Source organism: Maniola jurtina, chromosome 2 (assembly GCF_905333055.1).
Source record: "Maniola jurtina chromosome 2, ilManJurt1.1, whole genome shotgun sequence".
In the NCBI taxonomy this organism is placed as follows: domain Eukaryota; kingdom Metazoa; phylum Arthropoda; class Insecta; order Lepidoptera; family Nymphalidae; genus Maniola; species Maniola jurtina.
Window position 1 is genome coordinate 13,512,306 of NC_060030.1, and position 19,418 is coordinate 13,531,723.

Genomic DNA, 19,418 nt, shown 5'->3' on the forward strand with positions numbered 1-19,418 from the left:
CAGTAACTAGAAAAGAGCTGATAACTTTCAAACGGCTGAACCGATTTTCTTGGATTATAGCTAAAAACACTCTCGATTAAGCCACCTTTCAAACAAAAAAAAAACTTAATTAAAATCGGTTCATTAAGGAGATACGAGCCCACAGGCAGATTCACAGATACACATGTCAAACTTATAACACCCGTCTTTTTGGGTCGGGGGTTAAAAAATAGCTAATACAACGAAGCTCGGTTATTCAGCGTTTCCTAATGCTGGACAGGGGTGCCAAATCGCCACTAACACTGTAACTGCCAAAACAATGGATACTCACCAAGAATCGTGCCAAATGCCCGGGCGGGGCGAATGTAACACAGTGCATTAGTTTAGGAGCTACGATGCCACAGACAGATACACAGATACACACTCCTTACAACGATACAAACTTATAGCACCCCTCTTTTTGGGTCGGGGGTTAAAAAAGCATGCTTAGGACCATAGACTTATAACACTCGCTTAGAACATTATCTGCACCTACTGCCATATACCAGCTATTTCTCTTTTGAAGGGATGATAAATACACGCATAAGTATAATAGCTACCTACCCTCGTCATTTATAAAAAAGTACCAAGTCATTTCCGTCACCATCCGTTTAAGGTCATTGAACCGTACCTCCCCTGGCGAAATTTTTACAAACGACCGTTGTAATTAGTGATAATCAGAAGGAATTTGCAAATTTGCCGGCCCCCTTTATAATTTTAACGAGAAAAACTTCGTTTTGTCAACTGTTTTGGCGCCTGCAGAGTGATTAAGGTCTCCTTTATTGTGAGATCGACGAAGCGTTTTTATGTTTATTATGAAAACAAAAAAAAAATTAGTGTAAGTTACATAAACGAAGATGTTTACATAGGTACTAAAATTTAAGTGTAGTGCGATTCCGGTTACCATAAGTACTCCATGCAACAGAAGTTTGATTGTTATCTGAATTAACCAATCAAACTCGACAAAAGTAAACAACTCAAGAAACTTATATCCGTGCCTGTGATTTATCAGATTTCCTTAAAAATATAGTTAATATTCAATGGCTCAAAGGTTTACATGAAACTATGAGCCCGTGAAACTTTAAAACTACTTATTTTTACTAAAGACAAACAATTACACAAATATTGTTAACAAGGAGGTTTAAATAATTGTTAATTTAAAATTGGCTTTGAGCTGGTCTGGTGGCTTCGGCCATGGCTAGTTACCAACCTATTTGTAACGCCGTACTGCCAAGCGATTAAAGTTCCAGTACGATGCCGCGTAACCAGATGAGATCAAAGTCAAGAGCTAACTTAGATATAAATAAATAAATTAAAATATCAATACTGATATTTTAAGCATGTAAGGATTTATAAGCATGTAAATGGGTAAATATTATTAATATTATACGTAAGATCACCTATGTAAAGCCGGGGCAAGTCAACTAGTCTCAATAACTACATCCCTATCCCGTGTAACATCCTATTTTCTCTCAAGCGGGCAACAAAACAGGTAAGTAAATCCAGGGGTAAACACTTTAAGGGTGGAGCGAGGCATTAAATTGTCATTAAGTAAAAGCCTGAAGCCGGGTATCATTTAATTAGGGCCCAGGAGGTACACAGATTGAGATTTATTTCGTTTACTTGATGCATTCGTTTAATTGCTTCGATAGCTTACCGGTGAGAGCGCCATTCCAACAAATAAAATTTACAACTTTATTGCAAAATCTTGTAACCTCAAACACCTCACAATAAAACAGACAACTGACACTATCACAAACCTATTAAAAACATTTACATATAACGAATCAGAACAAATATTTACCGCAAATAATATGTAATAGAACATTTTATGAAAATATTTATGTTTTATAACCAAGCTTAAATAATATGTAACATGTAGTAACAAATATATATATATATATATATATATATATATTTATTTATTTATTACACCTACCTCATTATATATATTTGTAATTTCGTATCTAAAATAATATATAAAATTATATAACTTATAAGGTAAACTTATAAAATATTATGTACGCAAAAGGAACTCTCCTAGTCCTCAGTGAAATCTTCTAGGAAGTCTTACACGGTCCCCACAATACAGGTTACCTAGTGTGGAGACCACAAGCAAACGACATTGTTAAAACTGTTTGAAAATAAAGATATTTTATATTTATATTTTTATATAATGCAGTTTGAGCAGTTCATGGAGCGCCTGAGCATTAGGAACTACACGAGTAGCTTCTTGAATAGTAGTTTTCAACCACGGGGTAGTTGACAATTCGACTGTGTCGTGCCTGTGGAGTTGTGTTGTTGTGCCATCATCATAGAAAATCATGAAAACAAAGGCAAACTCAGTAGGTACCGATTTCACCAACGTCTTAGGCGTAATGAGTCGATCAGTTTTTGTGTACTGAAAACCTGCCAAAATATCAAATTTATTCTCGGATAAGACTAATTTTTCGTTGGTGAATTGGACTTTAAGTCTACTTTATCTACTAGAGCTTTGTTTTGGAGTAAGGCTGGTTTTACAGTGACGCTTACCGCCCGCGAGGGTGGTAAGCGCGCGGGTGATAAACGCGGTGGCCGAATAGCCGTCAGCGCGGGCCATCCGCGCGACTATGTAACGATCCAAGAGATGCAAAGCTCGTGGCCCGCGACGCTTACCAACCGCGCTGGCGAAAGCGTCGCTGTAAAACCACACTAACCGACATGGTAGGGATGCGTCGTACAATAATGCAAATACGACTACTGACAAAATGTACCTTTCGATACAGCCTTCGATTCAAGATGCAAGAAGTCGCCGTGGGCGATGGCTTTTTAAAGTGAAAATAACCATTAGAATAGTAAAGTTCTTTCGCGTACATAGGTACTCGTAAATATCTCAGCAATGTGACATCATTCACTATACTTAGGTACCTATTGGGGGTGTAAAATTGATGAATCACCGATGACCCTTAACCGCTCCCGCGGGACACCCTGTTTGCAGACATACGATACTGCACAGCTAATGCAATAACTGTGTGCTTGCCATTAGAACATTCTATATTGTATAGCGTGTATACAGTTTAAGCTCCAATGGTTCAGCACACAGAATTCAGATTATGTCTATGCATAATCTGAATTCTGTGTGCTGTGTGATAAACGAGCGTGAGCTGATCGCCTGTGCAGGTGACTAGCGAAACATAAGTGTACTTTTAGTTATAATTTACGTTGTTTTGGATACTAGAAAATATCATAATACCTAATACCTAATTTGACATTTTAGTTAGGTAGTCCAAATGTGTATCATATGAACGTAATGCCACGCTGTGTGTAATATTTTGACTGCAACCCAGCTTATAATACTTATATTATTTACAATTATCCCCATTTAGGTAGTACCTACTAGGAGTACTAGGTTCATGTTAAACCCCATGTAAGGATAGGTTCCAATCAAATCATTTCCATGCAAATAAGCCCCCGTCCGCCATTTTATATTCTCGCCCCGGGGTTATACACTAAGTGAATTAAACGCTGATGGGACACAGTTCCGTACCATCTATGAATATAAGATTTTTATATCACAGAAGACATTTTCTTATCATATTCGAAGGTATTATCGTAATATTACTAGAGCTATCGCTTGGTTTGATGTAATTTTCAACGCTTATACCAGATTCGATCTGCCGATCAAGAAAATGTTATGGAAAACTTTAAAAAGATATTTTTCTTATACTTCGAGTGTAAAATTATAATTTTGGGGGACGTGCAGCCTAGTTGCGACAGTGCATATCAGTTGGTTAGGCTGAGTTATCAATATTGAACCAAGTCAGTAATTGTATGGATGGGCGTATTTGGAGGTCCCAAGTAGAGTGTTTCATTAATCTGCTCACTAATCACTAGTAGGCCGGGCGATAGGTTTTTGATGACGATGATGATGATGATGAATGTGCCTTGGAGAACACAAATATTAAAGCCGTTAGATCTTCAGGCACTGGTTACTGGGAAACTTTTAACCAAACTAGTTATAGAAAAAGCTTCTTATCAACTTGCTGATCAATGTTGGTTCTCTGGTACGACTAAGCCTGAAATTCACGTGAATGGTATCAGGGAAAAAACCAATAAAATATACGGAGCTAAACAATAAAAATAGTTAGAGATTTTATTGCGCTGTATAAATTTGTTAGTCAAATTGAATTTAAAAAATCAACAAGCCACAAAAAAGTATTCGCTTCATTGTTTTGTAAAAATATTGTAGAATTTGACCGTGACCAAAATGAAAATTGCTGAAATTACTAAAAGGGGGAAAAGTCGACCGAGCGAGGCTTTAGGTAATTGTATACCACTAATGTGCCTACATCTTAGACACCACTGGTAAATTCAAGTAAGAAATTATCGGATTTTACTTTAAGTTATGCTCATAGTTAAAGGCAACTCTAGAGAGCAAAGCTGACATTATATAGCAATAAATCGAAGTCCCATACTCCATAGAGAGTGCTTAGAAAACACATTTTGTACAAGTGTGGCTAAGTGGCTATCTTAGACCACGGCCAGAGTGCTGTTGTGGACTCACCGTAATGATATTTACTTGCCCATCCGTGATACAACATCAAAACATCCTACAAACCATCGACACTTTACTGTAAAATCAACCTTAGTTTTACGAAATACAGTTGATATTCCAAAGGGAAACAGCCGCCAAGTGTAAGTCACCTCCCAAGGCACGAGCTACACTTTAAGATTTCTTGCAGAAAACTCTACAATTTAGTTGTTTGAAATTCATTCTGACGTCCAAAGTTTGGTGAGGAACTAAATAAAAGTTTAATGTTGCAGATTGGCGTTGACGGCGAAATGTATTACCTTTTGAATATAATTTAAATAATTTAGCAATTTATGTTCCTTTCCTAGTTATTTTGTGTGTAATTTATGGAAGATAGACTGTAAATCAGTTTTCAAATATCCAGGATTTATTTATATTGAAGAAATATCAACAAATCAAGTCTAATTGCTACCAAATTTCGGACTTTCTAGTGTTAGTAGATACGACTTTTCACTGGTATGGTAGCAGATATTCTAGCCTATACTAGCTATTTATTACTAGTAGGATAAGTGAAGGAAAACATCGTGAAGAAAGCATGCATGAAATTTTTCTATAATGTTTTCAAAGTTGTGTGAAGGCTATCAATCCGTACCTACTTGGCCCGCGTAATGCACTATGGCACACAAACTATGGCCTAAACCTTTCTCATCGTTCTCAGTAGTGAGCCAGCGCTGTGTTGAAATGATGCTGATGATGTTATAGGAGTTAGAAATAAAACAATAAATTCTAAAAATTCAATTTTTTTTTATTCCATTAGACTTTTACAAGTACTTTTGAATCGTGAAGATCATCCACCACTGGTTCGGAATGCCTTTCCAACCGAGAAGAACCAGCAAGAAACTCGTCGGTTGCTCTTTTCAAAGATTTGATATACAGTATTAAAGGTTCTATTTTCCGTTTTTCCCTACATACTATCCCAACGAATAATACATTTGAATTTTTATTCAAATGTACTATTCAAGTCTTACTTTACGGGTTGAAAAATATGAATAAGTTCTTTCTCTAGTATTGGGGATGATTTATTAAAACACCTCCCTATTACGTCGTCACACGTCGCTACTGCCGGAAAATCCGCTAACGACTTCCGCGGTAAACGACACCGAATAAAGCGTCAAAATATTTACAGTATGACTCCTTTGACATACTCGTAAGGTGATTACGCACTGCATCCGATCGGAATCCGTGAAAATAAAGAGGGTTGCGGGAGGGGAATCATTTAAAAAAATACTTGTGGTTCAATAACAAACAATAATTAATTAGTCATTTCTTGTAGATAAAGAAAGTGAACAGAACCAAAAAACAGCGCTTTTTCAAAATTACCTCGTTACCTTGCAAGTTATGGCGTAGTAAGGCAAACTCATTGTACTTGAAAGCATTTTAATTTATGCCACTAATGAAGACATTCCAGACATCCAGGCATTGAGGGAAGACGCGACGCAATTTCCGGTTTTTAGTTTCAAAGAGCACACCGGGGCGCCGACTTCCTGTACCTCTAAGACGTTGGTACTATGGTTTCTCGATAGAGAAAAAAGCTGATCGTCAGCCGTAAGAGCCGCAAGTGCCGCTAGCAACGAATTATGCAGTACTGAAAACGGGAATGGCGTATGCAGCACCTGTAACACATTTACTGTCGTCATCCATCATTTTATAGTACTCTTGTGCTATGTATGGCTGATGCATCTTTTATGGTTCTTCCTGTTCAGATATTCGTCTCCGGTCTCATGTTGCAACCGTGCAATAGGATATAGTCGTGCGCAAAATGTGGATGACATTACCGGTGATCAGTATGACACGCCGCAATGGTGATTATGTAAATGCATGGTAAACGGTGTGGCGAGGTGATCAGCGAGCGGAGCGATAAGTGGTGCGGTGAAGGAAGACTTCTACTAGCACTGAGTAAAAGCCGCGCTTATGATAGCAGCCACACGGATAAGATTCATTGTGATTTAAAAATCTCGTGGGAATCCTTTGATTTTTCGAAATAAAAAGTAGCCTGTGTCATACTGACACTGTGATAATATCGTATTTAAGTTCCATGCAAATGCAAAAAAATACGCTGATCTGTTGCTCTGTTGCGATGGGCTTGAAGAACAAACGAAACACACTTTTGGATTTATTATATTGGTTGTGATAAATTTGTTTTAGCTGCCATTTTACTACAGCAAGGTCGTAAATAGGCCTCAAAAAGTGAGATAAAAGTGAGTTTAATATGTTTCGCTTCGAGAACCGTAAGTAGCCGTGCAGGAAGCACTTTGACAAACACGGATGAGCTCGCAATAGGTTCCGCTGTTTAGGCTACGGCCCCGTTTGCCTTGCCTCGCCTTATTTGTGAGAACATAATTGGATGTAGGTAATTTGTGATATTATATGGGGATGAAGACGTGCTTATTAACTTTTAATAAGCTATTAGGTACGAGAGCACTTACAAAAAGGTAGAGAAAGAAGTTCGTAATTGTACCTATTTCGCTTAATTAGAGGCTACTATTGAGTTGAAATATCATATTCCACACACTGTTTTTCGTTTGACGTGGGGTCCGTAGAATGACAGCTACAGTGTGGATCGCACTAACCTGATTGGCTGAAACTCGCTCACTATTGGGTGAAATTGTCAATAATGTAAATGTGAAAGTGTGTCTGCTAGCTTTTTATGCTCATCCATTTGACCAATTTTGATCACATTTAGTACAGAGATAGCTTGCATCCCGGGGAAGGTCATAGACTACCTTTTGACCCGAACAATCCAAAATAGTTTTTCTGTCACGAACCAATATTGGTCACATAGTGATAAATCACACTAATATTATAAAGGCGAAAGTTTGTATGTGTGTGTGTGTGTGTGTGTGTGTGTGTGTATGTTTGTTACTCTTTCACGCAATAACTACTGAATGGATTTGGCTGAAATTTGGAATGGAGATAGATAATATCCTGGATTAGCACATAGGCTACTTTTTATCCCGGAAAATCAAAGAGTTCCTACGGGATTTCAAAAAACCGAAATCCACGCCACGAAGCCGCGGGCATTTTCTAGTATCTCATAAGAATATAATTTTTGAAAAATAAAAATCCCTCTAAAAGGTTATTCTTTTTGAAAAAATCACCGAAACGATGCAGACGATCGTACCGGTAATGACAAAAATTGGGAATAGCTTTGTTTTGCAAGTAGATCGATAGCCCGCGGCGTTGTCGAGATTACAATCAGGGTGATAGGACATTGGTATCCCGTTTTTAATAAATGAGAATATGCCTAGGGCTACACTTTGCTCGTTTACTTGACTTACCTATCAGATAATGCGATATCGATTCATAAATACTAAAATTTTGGGTATTTTTAAAAGATATGAACATATTTTACTGGCATTTATTAGGGATTTAGGTTTATAAAAATGCCGTGTGAATTCTTTTATATTCCGATGCCTATGATACTCTCCAAGTCTTTGACTATATCTATGCTAAAAATCACGTCGACCAGTTGCTTCGTTGTGGCGTGATTGAAAGACAAACTAACAACAAAAAAATATACTTAGCCTACACACTTTTGCATCTATAATATGAGTAGAGACTAGCTAAGCTGGCTCGGCTTTGCTCGGATGAAAATCTTTCATTAGTAGGGCTCCATGCTATAAAGAAAACTTATATCAACGTGTGCAAAAATTTGAGACCATGCTAATAAAATTTTGGAGCCAGTTTAAGAATTCTAAATAATATATTGCATGTACATCGAAATCGGTTCAGGCCATTTAGAAGTATGGTGGACCACGGAAAAAAGAAACTCACATGTGATCAATTGGCACGAACCCTGAAATCATTATACTTCTTTTTGGACACTAGTGTGAAAAGTTTGTAATGTCATAAAGGTTGTAACAAAGGTTGTTGTAATTGTCTTAGATTAAGGACTACAATTGTAATAGAAAAGTTAAACTTTTAAAACTGAAAGTTTAAATTTTGATCTTTATTACTGCTTCATGAGAAACAGAGAATACATAAAGTTTATTTCAAACTACGAAATATAATATATTATAGTGATATTTATATATTATATTATATTTCCGTAGTTTGAAGGCAACTTATAAAGCGCGTCGGTATTTATAAACTTCAAAGTAAAGGCGGTGGAGGCATTTTTAATGATAATAATGCCTTAATGAAGACCACATTTTGTCCAGAAAAATGATATTCCTACCTAGTATCGAAAATTTCATTAAGCAGAAAGTAAATGGAATGAACGCGAATTTCACACTCGAGGGCGTTTCAAAGGACTCTCTCGAAATACTCAATATTGCTTTTAAAAGACCGCATAATAAAATTGTGTTTAACCGACTGTTGCAGCTCTTTGCGTATAGATCCTGTTTTATTTCAAATACCTATCTATTTGTATTTTTTAATATCTGTTTGTTTAGTAAGCCGTGCAATTTTGTTTTCAATTTAAAATGTTTTTATTTTTATTGTTTCTGTCCAAGTTTACAACCCTTACATAAAAGCATATTTAATCTTTTATCTAACTACATCGTTCAATTCATCGTGCGAACAATTTACTTAATAGACGAACGTATTAGATGATTAGACTAGATTAGATTAGACGAGATGATACTACGTCCAAGTCAATTCAGTTTTTTTTTTTTTTTTTTTTTTCTTATATGAAGGTACGTGCATGCTGACGGACCTTCTTTCCAAAAACTCGATTTACCGCCAACGGTGCTTTGGATTATGGAACTAAGAAGTACTTGACAAGTTATTCTGTACTTCGTAACTCCATGACAAACACTAAAATAAACACAAGTTTATTTTTGAATTACGTAGGCACTCTTTTAGAGCTAGCCCGCACAGCGAATAAAAATCACGCGATTTTTTTTTTCATACTTCTGTAACACTTAGTAAATAAAATAAAAAGTTTAATCTGTGATTTGATACAAACACGCGCGCGAATATTTTGTACAGAATGGAGCAGTATGAGCTCACCGCATTCGCAGTGCGTGCAGGTGAAATTCCGTATGCGGGAAATAAATCGTGCGAATAAAAATCGCTGTGCGGTCTAGGCCTAAATTTTCTGAATAAGAAGTGGCTTATGTGATTCTCTAGGTCTTTAACTATATCCATAAAATAATCAGATCAATCTGTTGCTCCGTTGTGGCGTAATTAATATACCTAAAGGCAAAGATACAAACAAAAGCACTTTAGAATTATATAATAATATTGAGAAGGGATTAGTGATAAAGTCAGGGAGGGTCAAGGGACAAATCTAATAGAAATTCGAATGAATTTTTACGCTCCCAAAATTTCATAGATCTGTCTCTTATTCCAATAATTTTCAAAATATAAGACATCAAGTACTAAGAAAGGATTCTCAGAAATTCCAACGGGATCTTTAAAAACCATAACAAAGCCGACAAAGTCAGAGGAAAAAGTAGTTTTCTTACTCGTACATAGAGAAATCTGACGGCCATCAAAAGCATCAACAAGTGTAAATTAAAAATTTATAACACCCCCGACGATCCAAAGTATTTGAGTTTTCAAAAATATTATTTTCAAATAAATAATTATGTATTTAGCCAACGTCCATCTTGACAGCTTGACATTTGTCTATTGACATAATATTATGAACCTAACGGTTATCTAACCTTCTTTTCTACAAGAAAACTAGAAAAGAGCTGATAACTCTTAAACGGCTGAACCAATTTTTTTAGATTATAGCTAAGAACACTCTCGATCAAGCCACCTTTCAAACAAAAAAAACTAAATTAAAATCGGTTCATTCGTTTAGGCGCTACGATGCCACAGACAGATACACAGATACACAGATACACAGACACACAGATACACACGTCAAACTTATAACACCCCTCTTTTTGGGTCGGGGGTTAAAAACAGTTTCTGAGGGTCGAGTAAAGTTTGGAGTTGCTAAGAGATTTCCTTATATTAGCATTTGGGATGCTGCACTGGGGAAAATGTTAAGAAATAAGCGCCATGTGTTGTCAGGCGGAGATCGGGTTTAGGGTGCACAAACTTGTGAAGTGTTGAAGTATGTTAAAAAAAATGTTGATATGACTTCTGAATATGACACTGTTGAGCATTAGTTCCCAAAGTGGTCCAGGTGGACCTCCAGGGGTCCATGGGAGACTCGTTAGCGTGACAAAAAAATGGGGGTTCATAATTCGTAATCAGGGGTCCACGAAAATCACGGATGAAGAATTGAAATGTTCTATTTTTATTTTTACCACTCCGAACGAGGAGTTTTTAAATGAAATAAGTGAGAAGTGATTGGGTCCTTGTGTGTGATAGATGTCAAAAAAAGTAAAGTTAGTTTTAGTTTCAATTATTTATAAGGAACATGATACTTTTCCATTATTTCGTCATTAAAATAAACAAAAAACTTTCAATTTAAAAGTTCAAATAAGGTAATTAAGCCTTTGATTTGAGTAAACACTTGAATGGAGTGATTAATTAATTATACATTAATATTAACTAAACTTTGTTCTCGTCAAGTGAAATAGCGTGTCGAAATAAATTAAAATGCTTTTAGCTTTCCTCAAGTCGAGACTGACGGTTGTGAATAATTATAAGTTTTCAAGTTTAATAATAATAAAGACTTACAATGGTGTTAATCAATCATAATTTTAGAAAATCTTTGCGACTTTGAGTAGGTATTATAGTTAGGTAATCCATCCATCTATCCATCAGCCTGTATGCGTCCACTGCTGGACATAGGCCTTTCCAAGAGCGCGCCACCAAACACGGTCCTCCGCCTTCCTCATCCACCCGCTCCCCGCCACCTTCTTTAGGTCATCGGTCCAGCGGGCTGAAGGTCGTCCCACACTGCGCTTACCGGTACGCGGTCTCCACTCCAGAACACGTCTGCCCCATCGACCGTCGGTTCTACGACAGACATGACCTGCCCATTGCCACTTCAGCTTGCTAATCCTTTGAGCTATGTCAGTCGCTTTTGTTCTTCTGCGAATTTCCTCGTTCCGGATTTTATCCCTGAGAGTGATACCCTGATATATGAGAGTTAGGTAATGAGTTAGGTAAATTATTATAGATGTAAAATAATTTGAATTTGAATATTCATTTAAATTTTTTTCCTACTTAAATGAACTAACGGATTTTCTCATTCAAATCAACCTTTCAAATTTCACTGTGCCAATATACCTACCTAAGGTTGACTTGGTGATCAATTCTGTTGTAGGTACGTAGGTACGACAATCTCTAAATTAAACTATCTATCTTTTTCAGCACGAGCATTATGAAAGGGATAGCAATGCATATAGACCTATCATTTTAGTTTGGAGATTGTGTATAACAGAATTAGCCACATTATTCATCTTATGTAAAATCTATATAATTTTTAGAGTTCCGTACCTCAAAAGGAAAAACGGAACCCTTATTTATCTTTGTTATCTGTCTGTCTGTCCGTCGGTCGTGTCTGTCAAGAAAGTCTATATGGTACTTCCGTTGACCTAGAATCATGAAATTTGGCAGGTAGGTAGGTATTATAGCACAAGTAAAGGAATAATTCCGAAATTTGTGGTTACATCATTTAAAAAAAAATGTCTTTAAACTTTCAAAGTAAGATAACTATACCGAGTGGGGTATCATATGAAAGGGCTTTACCTGTACATTCTAAAACAGATTTTTATTTATTTTTATGCATAATGGTTTTTGATTTATCGAGCAAACTGTCGACAAAAATACCCGAGTACGGAACCCTCGGGGCGCGAGTCCAACTCGCACTTAGCCGGTTTTTCTAGTAAAAAACTTCAGTCCAGTCTCATGAAAAGCGATTAGAGTTACGGTATGGTTACCGTTAAACTCCAATGAAGAAGCAAAATGGGTTGCACAATATAGGATTTGTTAGCTTTGGACCAATCTTGTACAGCCCACTTTCCTTTTTTTGGTGGTCCAAGTTTAACGCTAATCGTAACGTAACTTTAACCATCTATCATGCAACTTTAACTATCGGTCGTAGTATGAACTCGTTAATGTAGTTTAATCGACTCAATATAATAATAGCTATAACCAGATTAGTGCCAAGCCGAACCTAACTAGGTAACAAATTATATGATTTCTGAAATTAACCATACTGGTACTTTAATTTTTTAAACGATGTACCGCATCGCAACAGGACTTAAGTACTTTATAATAATAATATCTATTACCAGCACTTAAAAATATAATCTGTCATACTAGCACAAGCTCATGAATACAATATTCTCTTCATTAGAGCGAAAATAATCACAAAAACCTAGTGCATAAAACTAGACGCTGAGCACCGCTAAATAAGTTCGTTTGAATAAATTTTCCGTCCCCTGACAGCCAAGGGTTGCCGAGCTGTTATACTAGTGCTTCATTTTTATTAAATTTTAGTTATGTAATTTTGGTATCAAGTTTTGAAGTTATAATTCACTGTTCAGACTTGTCTTATTACAAACTATTAGCAAGCTGAAGTAGCAGTGGGCAGGCCATGCCTGTCGTAGAGGCGATGGCCGTTGGAGCCGGAAAGTCCTTGAGTGGAGACCGCGTTTAAGCAAGCGTAGTGTGGGACGCCCTACAGCACGATGGACCGACGATATAAAGCGGCTGGCGGGAAGTGGCTGGATGAGGAAGGCTGAGGACCGGGTGTGGTGGCGCTCTATAGGGAAGGCCTATGGCCAACAGTGGACGTCCACAGGCTGATGATGATGAGACTTGTCTTCATCTTATTCAGGCAACTCTCAAGGCAAGTAGCAGATAGCTAATGAAATCACCGAATTAAGGCTGCAATTGAAAGAAGAATTGAAGAATATATGAGTGTTCTATAAAGGCAACTATTGCGGAGGAGTGGAGAAGGTGACCCAATTCCTCAGAATTCATCTAGTCTTCCAAAAAGCTTGAAGCCTAAATTAGTTATGACCATTTCAAGTGGTCGTTTGTAGTACACTGCAGCTAGCAGTTGACAATTCAACTACAGTCTGACTGAATACTTCCATATACGAACTGACCATAATATGTGGCTGATCTAAGATGAAATAGATTTTGGCGCTAAAAGATGCGATTAAGTAAAATAAAATAAAATCAGTGGAAGGTTTAATTGATTTTGATTAGGACAAGTACATAGAAATATTGAGTATTGTATAAAAATTGGATTTAGTGGCAGCCCTGCAACATTTGCATTTTCGTTCGATTCTTAACGCAAACATTGCATTAATTCGCTGAGAAGCGGAATTAAAATTCCTATCAACTTGTTTGTAGAGCAACTTCAGCGATGAAATATGAGTTCGATGGCTTTGCTGTAATTAATTTTGTGACGTTCGAATTCATAGTAGTATTATAAATTAATGCGAAAGTGGGTCTGTCTGTCTGTCTGTCTGCTACTTTTCCACGGCCGAACAGTTTAACCGATTCTGATGAGCTAATATCCCGGGGACGGACATATACTACTTTTTATCCCGGAAAATCAAAGAGTTCCCACGGGATTCCTAAAGACCGTCCCCATTCATCCGTTTAACCGATTTGTATGAAATTTGGTACCGAGGTAGCTTGCGTCCATGTAACAAAATGAAGCTGGTAGTTCATGGAGTTACTAGTAAAATAATAAAAATTATGTGCCTAACTTGTGCGTAACAAAAAGAAATTAACATTTCCTAAACTGTTAGCACTCAATCCAGGCAGAACTGACTTAACAATAATATTCCACTTATTTTGTTAAAGAAAGTAAACTTTGAACCGTGGGTTTTGATTGCATAAACTCGGAATTAAATTTTCATTAAGTGAATTTTCGAGAATCGTTATTAAAATTCAGGAAGCTTTTCATTAAGTTTTTCACTAAAAGGAATTAAATGTACAAAAAAATTGAGAGTACAGAATTATTACAATCCAAATAAAGGAATTTTGAGTAAATATAGACACATATTATTGTATATTTTTGGGGTGTAACCACATTTTCACGGTGTTTACATTTTTTCCACTACTTATGGTATAAGACCTACCTACCTGCCAAACTTCATGATTTTAAGTCAACGAGAAGTACCCTATAGATTTTCTTCACACAACAGACAGGCAGACAAGAAAGTGATCCTTTTTTCCTTTTGAGGTACAGAAACCTAAAAATTGAGACAGTCACGTTCAAAATTGCTTCCTGATGCATCTGTGGCGATTTCGAATGAAATTGGTAGAGATGAGAATATTTTAGCGGTTTTCATAAGCGCTTGGTAACTAAACAATCCAGTTTGATGCGTAAAAGTTGTTTAATTAATTCTGTAGGTACTTTCAGGAAATTAAACTCTTGTACAAATGATTCTAGCAACTGGTAAGAGTAAATATTGAAATTAACTTTTGTTAGCGTCCAACAAGCCGATTTTGTTTTATGTTATTCTAATAACTTTCGAATAATTATCCATCTTTAGAGTTGAACACGTAAAAATATAAAAGATTAAAGGGGTTTTTCTGTTTGTCCTGTTACTGTTCTTCGTATATAACCTTCAATGGATTCAAAGTAAATGTCAAATGAGCTCGGTGGCTATCATTAATCGTTGGGCACTGAGTTAGCGAATCACCCCACTGATCGGGGGGGGGGGGGGGAGAGGGGCTCTCAACAAGTCACACTCAATCGTGTCACAGTGTGACTCGTTGGGAACTCATCGAAATTTTTTCCTCTTCATATCACAATGTAAAGTTATCATTCAGATATATATTTCCTAGTCGAAATAACGATTATCGAGCTAACGAGTGTCGATATTGACTGTAGAAGATCAGTGTCGATTGTAGAGGTCACGAAGGTCGATGTCGACGGTCGAAATAAGGGAGTTTGATGTCGACTGTCGAGGTTACGAAGAGCGCTGTAGACTGTCGAGATAACCAAGGACTACTATCAAGTAAACCAAGGGTCTACTGTCAAGTAAACGAAGGTCGATCGATGTTGACTGTCGACATCGAAATGTATCATTTGTACAAACACAAGAGGGTCCTAGCAGAAAATCAGCGCGTAGATTTTCAGCTAGAACTCTGATCCAGACGATGTCAAGTGTTGAAAATTCTGATAAAGCTGACTGAAAAAATTAAGTAGGTAAGTAAAGTAATTACAAATGCGAAATCAAGAACTTGAAACGTAGTCAGCAAGTGCTCCCGAGGTGTGAATTTAACGGAATGTAAATTACGTTCTGACAGACAGAAAGGGCCACGGCGCAGGCACGTCCAAGTTTTATTAGTTCGCCCGTTTGTGCGGACATCTTAGAGCGAGTTTGCGCATTCGTAACTGCCCAAAGAGTGATTATCAAGTGGTAATAATTTTATTTTATAGGGTAGTTTAGATTAAGAGAGTGTTGGTTAAAAAGAGCTTTCTCATTCGATTCCTTTGCCTTTTTGGACAAATAACGTATCGAAGTTACTACTTATCGACAAATTAATACAAAATATAGGTAGATATTAATTTTGGCTATACCCTACGGCTACTGATAGTTATTAGATATTACTTACAAGCGAAATCCTTAAAATACAAGTGTAAATTAAAAAATAACACTCCCGACAAGTGAAAGTTACAGTAACTAGAAAAGAGCTTGATAACTCTCAAACGGCTGTACCGATTTTCTCGGATTATAGCTAAGAACACACTCGATCAAGCCACTTTTCAAACAAAAAACTAAATAAAATTGGTTCATTACTTTAGGAGCTACGATGCCACAGACAGATACACAGATAAATACGTCAAACTTAATATAACACCCCTCTTTTTGGGTCGGGGGTTAAAAAGGTATACATAAAAATAAATAGGAACTATTGTATTATCCATGCTGGCCTCAGAATTAGTTTCGTTATATAACTAGTAGTCGGGTTCTCACGTATACCTATACATAATAATATAACGTTATATACTAGCACTGCGACATTTGGCCGTTACACCGTGAATTACTGCTAAAATACTGCAGTACTTCGTACCTATTACATTTTGTATTTCCCGCAAAGAGAAATGAGATTTCAGAAAATACAACATTATTTTGTACAACTAATTTGGGTAATAAAGATAATCTAATAGAAAAGCTGCTCACAGAGCTGTGAGTAGGAAAATGTAGTCTCTATTATTCTAAAACTAGCTGATGCCCGCGACTGCAACTGCGTGGATTTAGATTTTAGGGTTCCGTACCTCAAAAGGAAAAACGGAACCCTTATAGGATCACTTTGTTATCTGTCTGTTTGTCCGTCGTGTCTTTCAAGAAACCTATAGTGCACTTCCCGTTGACCTAGAATCATGAAAGGCGGGTAGGTAGATCTTATAGCACAAGTACAGGAATAAATCTGAAAACTGCAACTTTTTGGTTACATCATTAAAAAAAATTAAAATGTGTTTCAATTTTCAAAGTAAGATAACTATACCAAGTGGAGTATCATATGAAAGGGCTTTACTTGTACATCCTAAAACAGATTTTTATTTATTTTTATGTATAATATTTTTTTATTTATCGTGCAAAGTGTTGGAACAATACCCGAGTACGGAACCCTCAGTGCGCGAGTCTAACTCGCACTTGGCCGGTTTTTTTAGTTTGATTTCTTTGATTTTCCGTAATAAAAAGTAGCCTATGTCACTCTCCAGGTCTTTAAAATGCCAACCGTATTGAAGGACAAATCAACAAGCCAATAAATTAACAAAGCAAAATTGTCTATTTATTTATTTATATTTGTGCGCGTATCACACTAAGGCCCCTGGAGCAATTTATTTAGAGAACTGTTTCCAGTTTAAAAATCAAATAATATTTTGTAGTCCCACTTATGGACTCGTGAGGACTAGATTTTCGTTATTTTATAAAAACTGAAAGTTTCTATGCACATTGTTCCCAACACAGGGAGGAACGACACGCGACAAAAGTTTGAATCATAGTGGCTTTGGCAGATAACAGGTAACAAAGACAGGTAATCTTTCGGTAAAGTATAAAGTCAATTTTTTTTAATATTTTCTTCGGAATAGTAATTATTAAGTATAAGTAGAATTATTAATCACGTTGTGTAATGCCAGATACTTAATATCGTGGCAACCCCCTACCAGTTACCCTTAAACTTTGATAAATTGTTAATTACTGAGAGATTGTTTTGCATCGGTACTTAGATGGGTAAAATTCAAGAACCGTAGGTTTACATATGCTACTTTTCTACCCAGAAACAAAGGATTTTACAGGACAGTCTAGATCCAAAATTTCTATATTATTCAAAGGGGATATTATTTTACTGACCAATTTTATCTTGCTTTACTCGTGGCACATTGTGTATGTGTATGTGATTTGATGCAAAGGCTCCCAGACATAAAGAGAATTTCTGAAATACGCTTACTTTAGACTACTAATTAAACTATAGAGTCACGTGTAATCGAATACATTAACATACGGATACATTATTATACAGTTCGGTCGAAATTACAGCATGTGATAGCGTGGGCGTGGCGGGACCGGAGCCGCGCGTTTGATGTCATGACCTTATTGGAAACTGTGGAAATTAACCTTAGAGGGAACCAACTCTGTGACATTTACATTGTGTGAACAATACTCTATCATTCGCAGAACAAAGGTTGGGGTGCACTTCTTTGTGGGTGATATTGAATGATCGAATTGATAAATCAATACTTCCATACTTATATTATTAAATGCGAAAATGTGTCTATATATCTGCCTGCTGTCTGTCTGTCTGTCTGCTTGCTTTTCACGGCCCATCAGTTTAACCGATTTTGATGAAAGGTACAGAGTTAGCTTACATCCCGGGGACGGACATCGGCTACTTTTTATCCCGGAAAATCAAAGAGTTCCCACGGGATTCTTAAAGGCCCATCCGTTGAACCGATTCATATGAAATTGGTTCAGAGGTAGCTTACGTCCCAGAAATTGAGATGGGTAAATTTTTATCCCGGGAACTTCCTTCCTCTTTCAGCAACTTCCACTTTTATCTGTCATCCTTTTCCATGTTGCTCCTCCTACTTTTCCTATGTCGTCTTCCCATCTCCTGTATTGTTTTCATCTTTTCTTATGCCTATCTCGAGATAACCAGTCAGTTATTTTCTGCGTCCCTTTTCTTTGCTTTCCCTTGTCATAACTATGCCCTGTCAACCGTCATTTCTAGTTTTTGACTGTCTCGTGTATTTATTTTGTCCCTTTAGTAAAATTTCTTATATCGTTCGCTCTCTTCCCGATCTTCCTGTCTTTTTTAAGTGAAAGAAATCTGACATACTTCTTTCCATTCTTATTTTCTAAGCTTCTCTAAGTTTTTGTGCGAGAGGGCCCAAAAACGTCTTAATACTTTCCTTTATACAAATCACGTATTCCTACCATAAACAATCTGTTATGGTAGGAATATGTGTGTGTATGTGGTAGCAATATAAATCGAGTCTTAGAGTGAAAACAAGAAATTTCTTAATTCAGTTTGTTAGTTTCCGATAGTCGTTAGTTACTGAAATCCACAACTCAATTAAACTTTAAAGGCTCTTGATAGAGCCTTAATGAAAACACCGCTGAAACAAGCCCGAAACCTCGCAAATACACGGGAAAATATAACTTATTACCGAGTGGAAACCGTCAAAGTTGTGTGAACAACGTTTAAATAGAATCGAAGCGAGAAATGTGTATATTAATTATTATGGGAAGTCCTTTAAATTTACATGGCAAGTGTAATTATATTGAGATTTTTTGCCGCCAATAAAACTTCACTTGTCGTCACGTTTCTCTCTCGTTATACTAACAAGGCTAGAATTTTATTGCAATTGCTGTCTAATTGACTTTTTAAATCATTTTTTTTTTATTACAAAATTATTTACTATTTTATTTATAAATAGCGAGCAAACAAACAGGGGGCTCACCTGATGTTAAGTGATTACCGCTGTCCATGAACA

The 19,418-nt window shown here is 36.6% G+C and overlaps 1 long non-coding RNA gene across 1 annotated transcript; it reads left to right on the forward strand.

The window, feature by feature from the left end:
• The first annotated feature begins 2,413 nt into the window (after nt 1-2,413).
• Nucleotides 2,414-16,597, forward strand: LOC123874232. Its single transcript, XR_006797868.1, has 3 exons — nt 2,414-2,490; nt 4,320-4,325; nt 16,587-16,597. It is a non-coding gene; the product is annotated as an uncharacterized LOC123874232 (long non-coding RNA).
• The last annotated feature ends 2,821 nt before the right edge of the window (nt 16,598-19,418 follow it).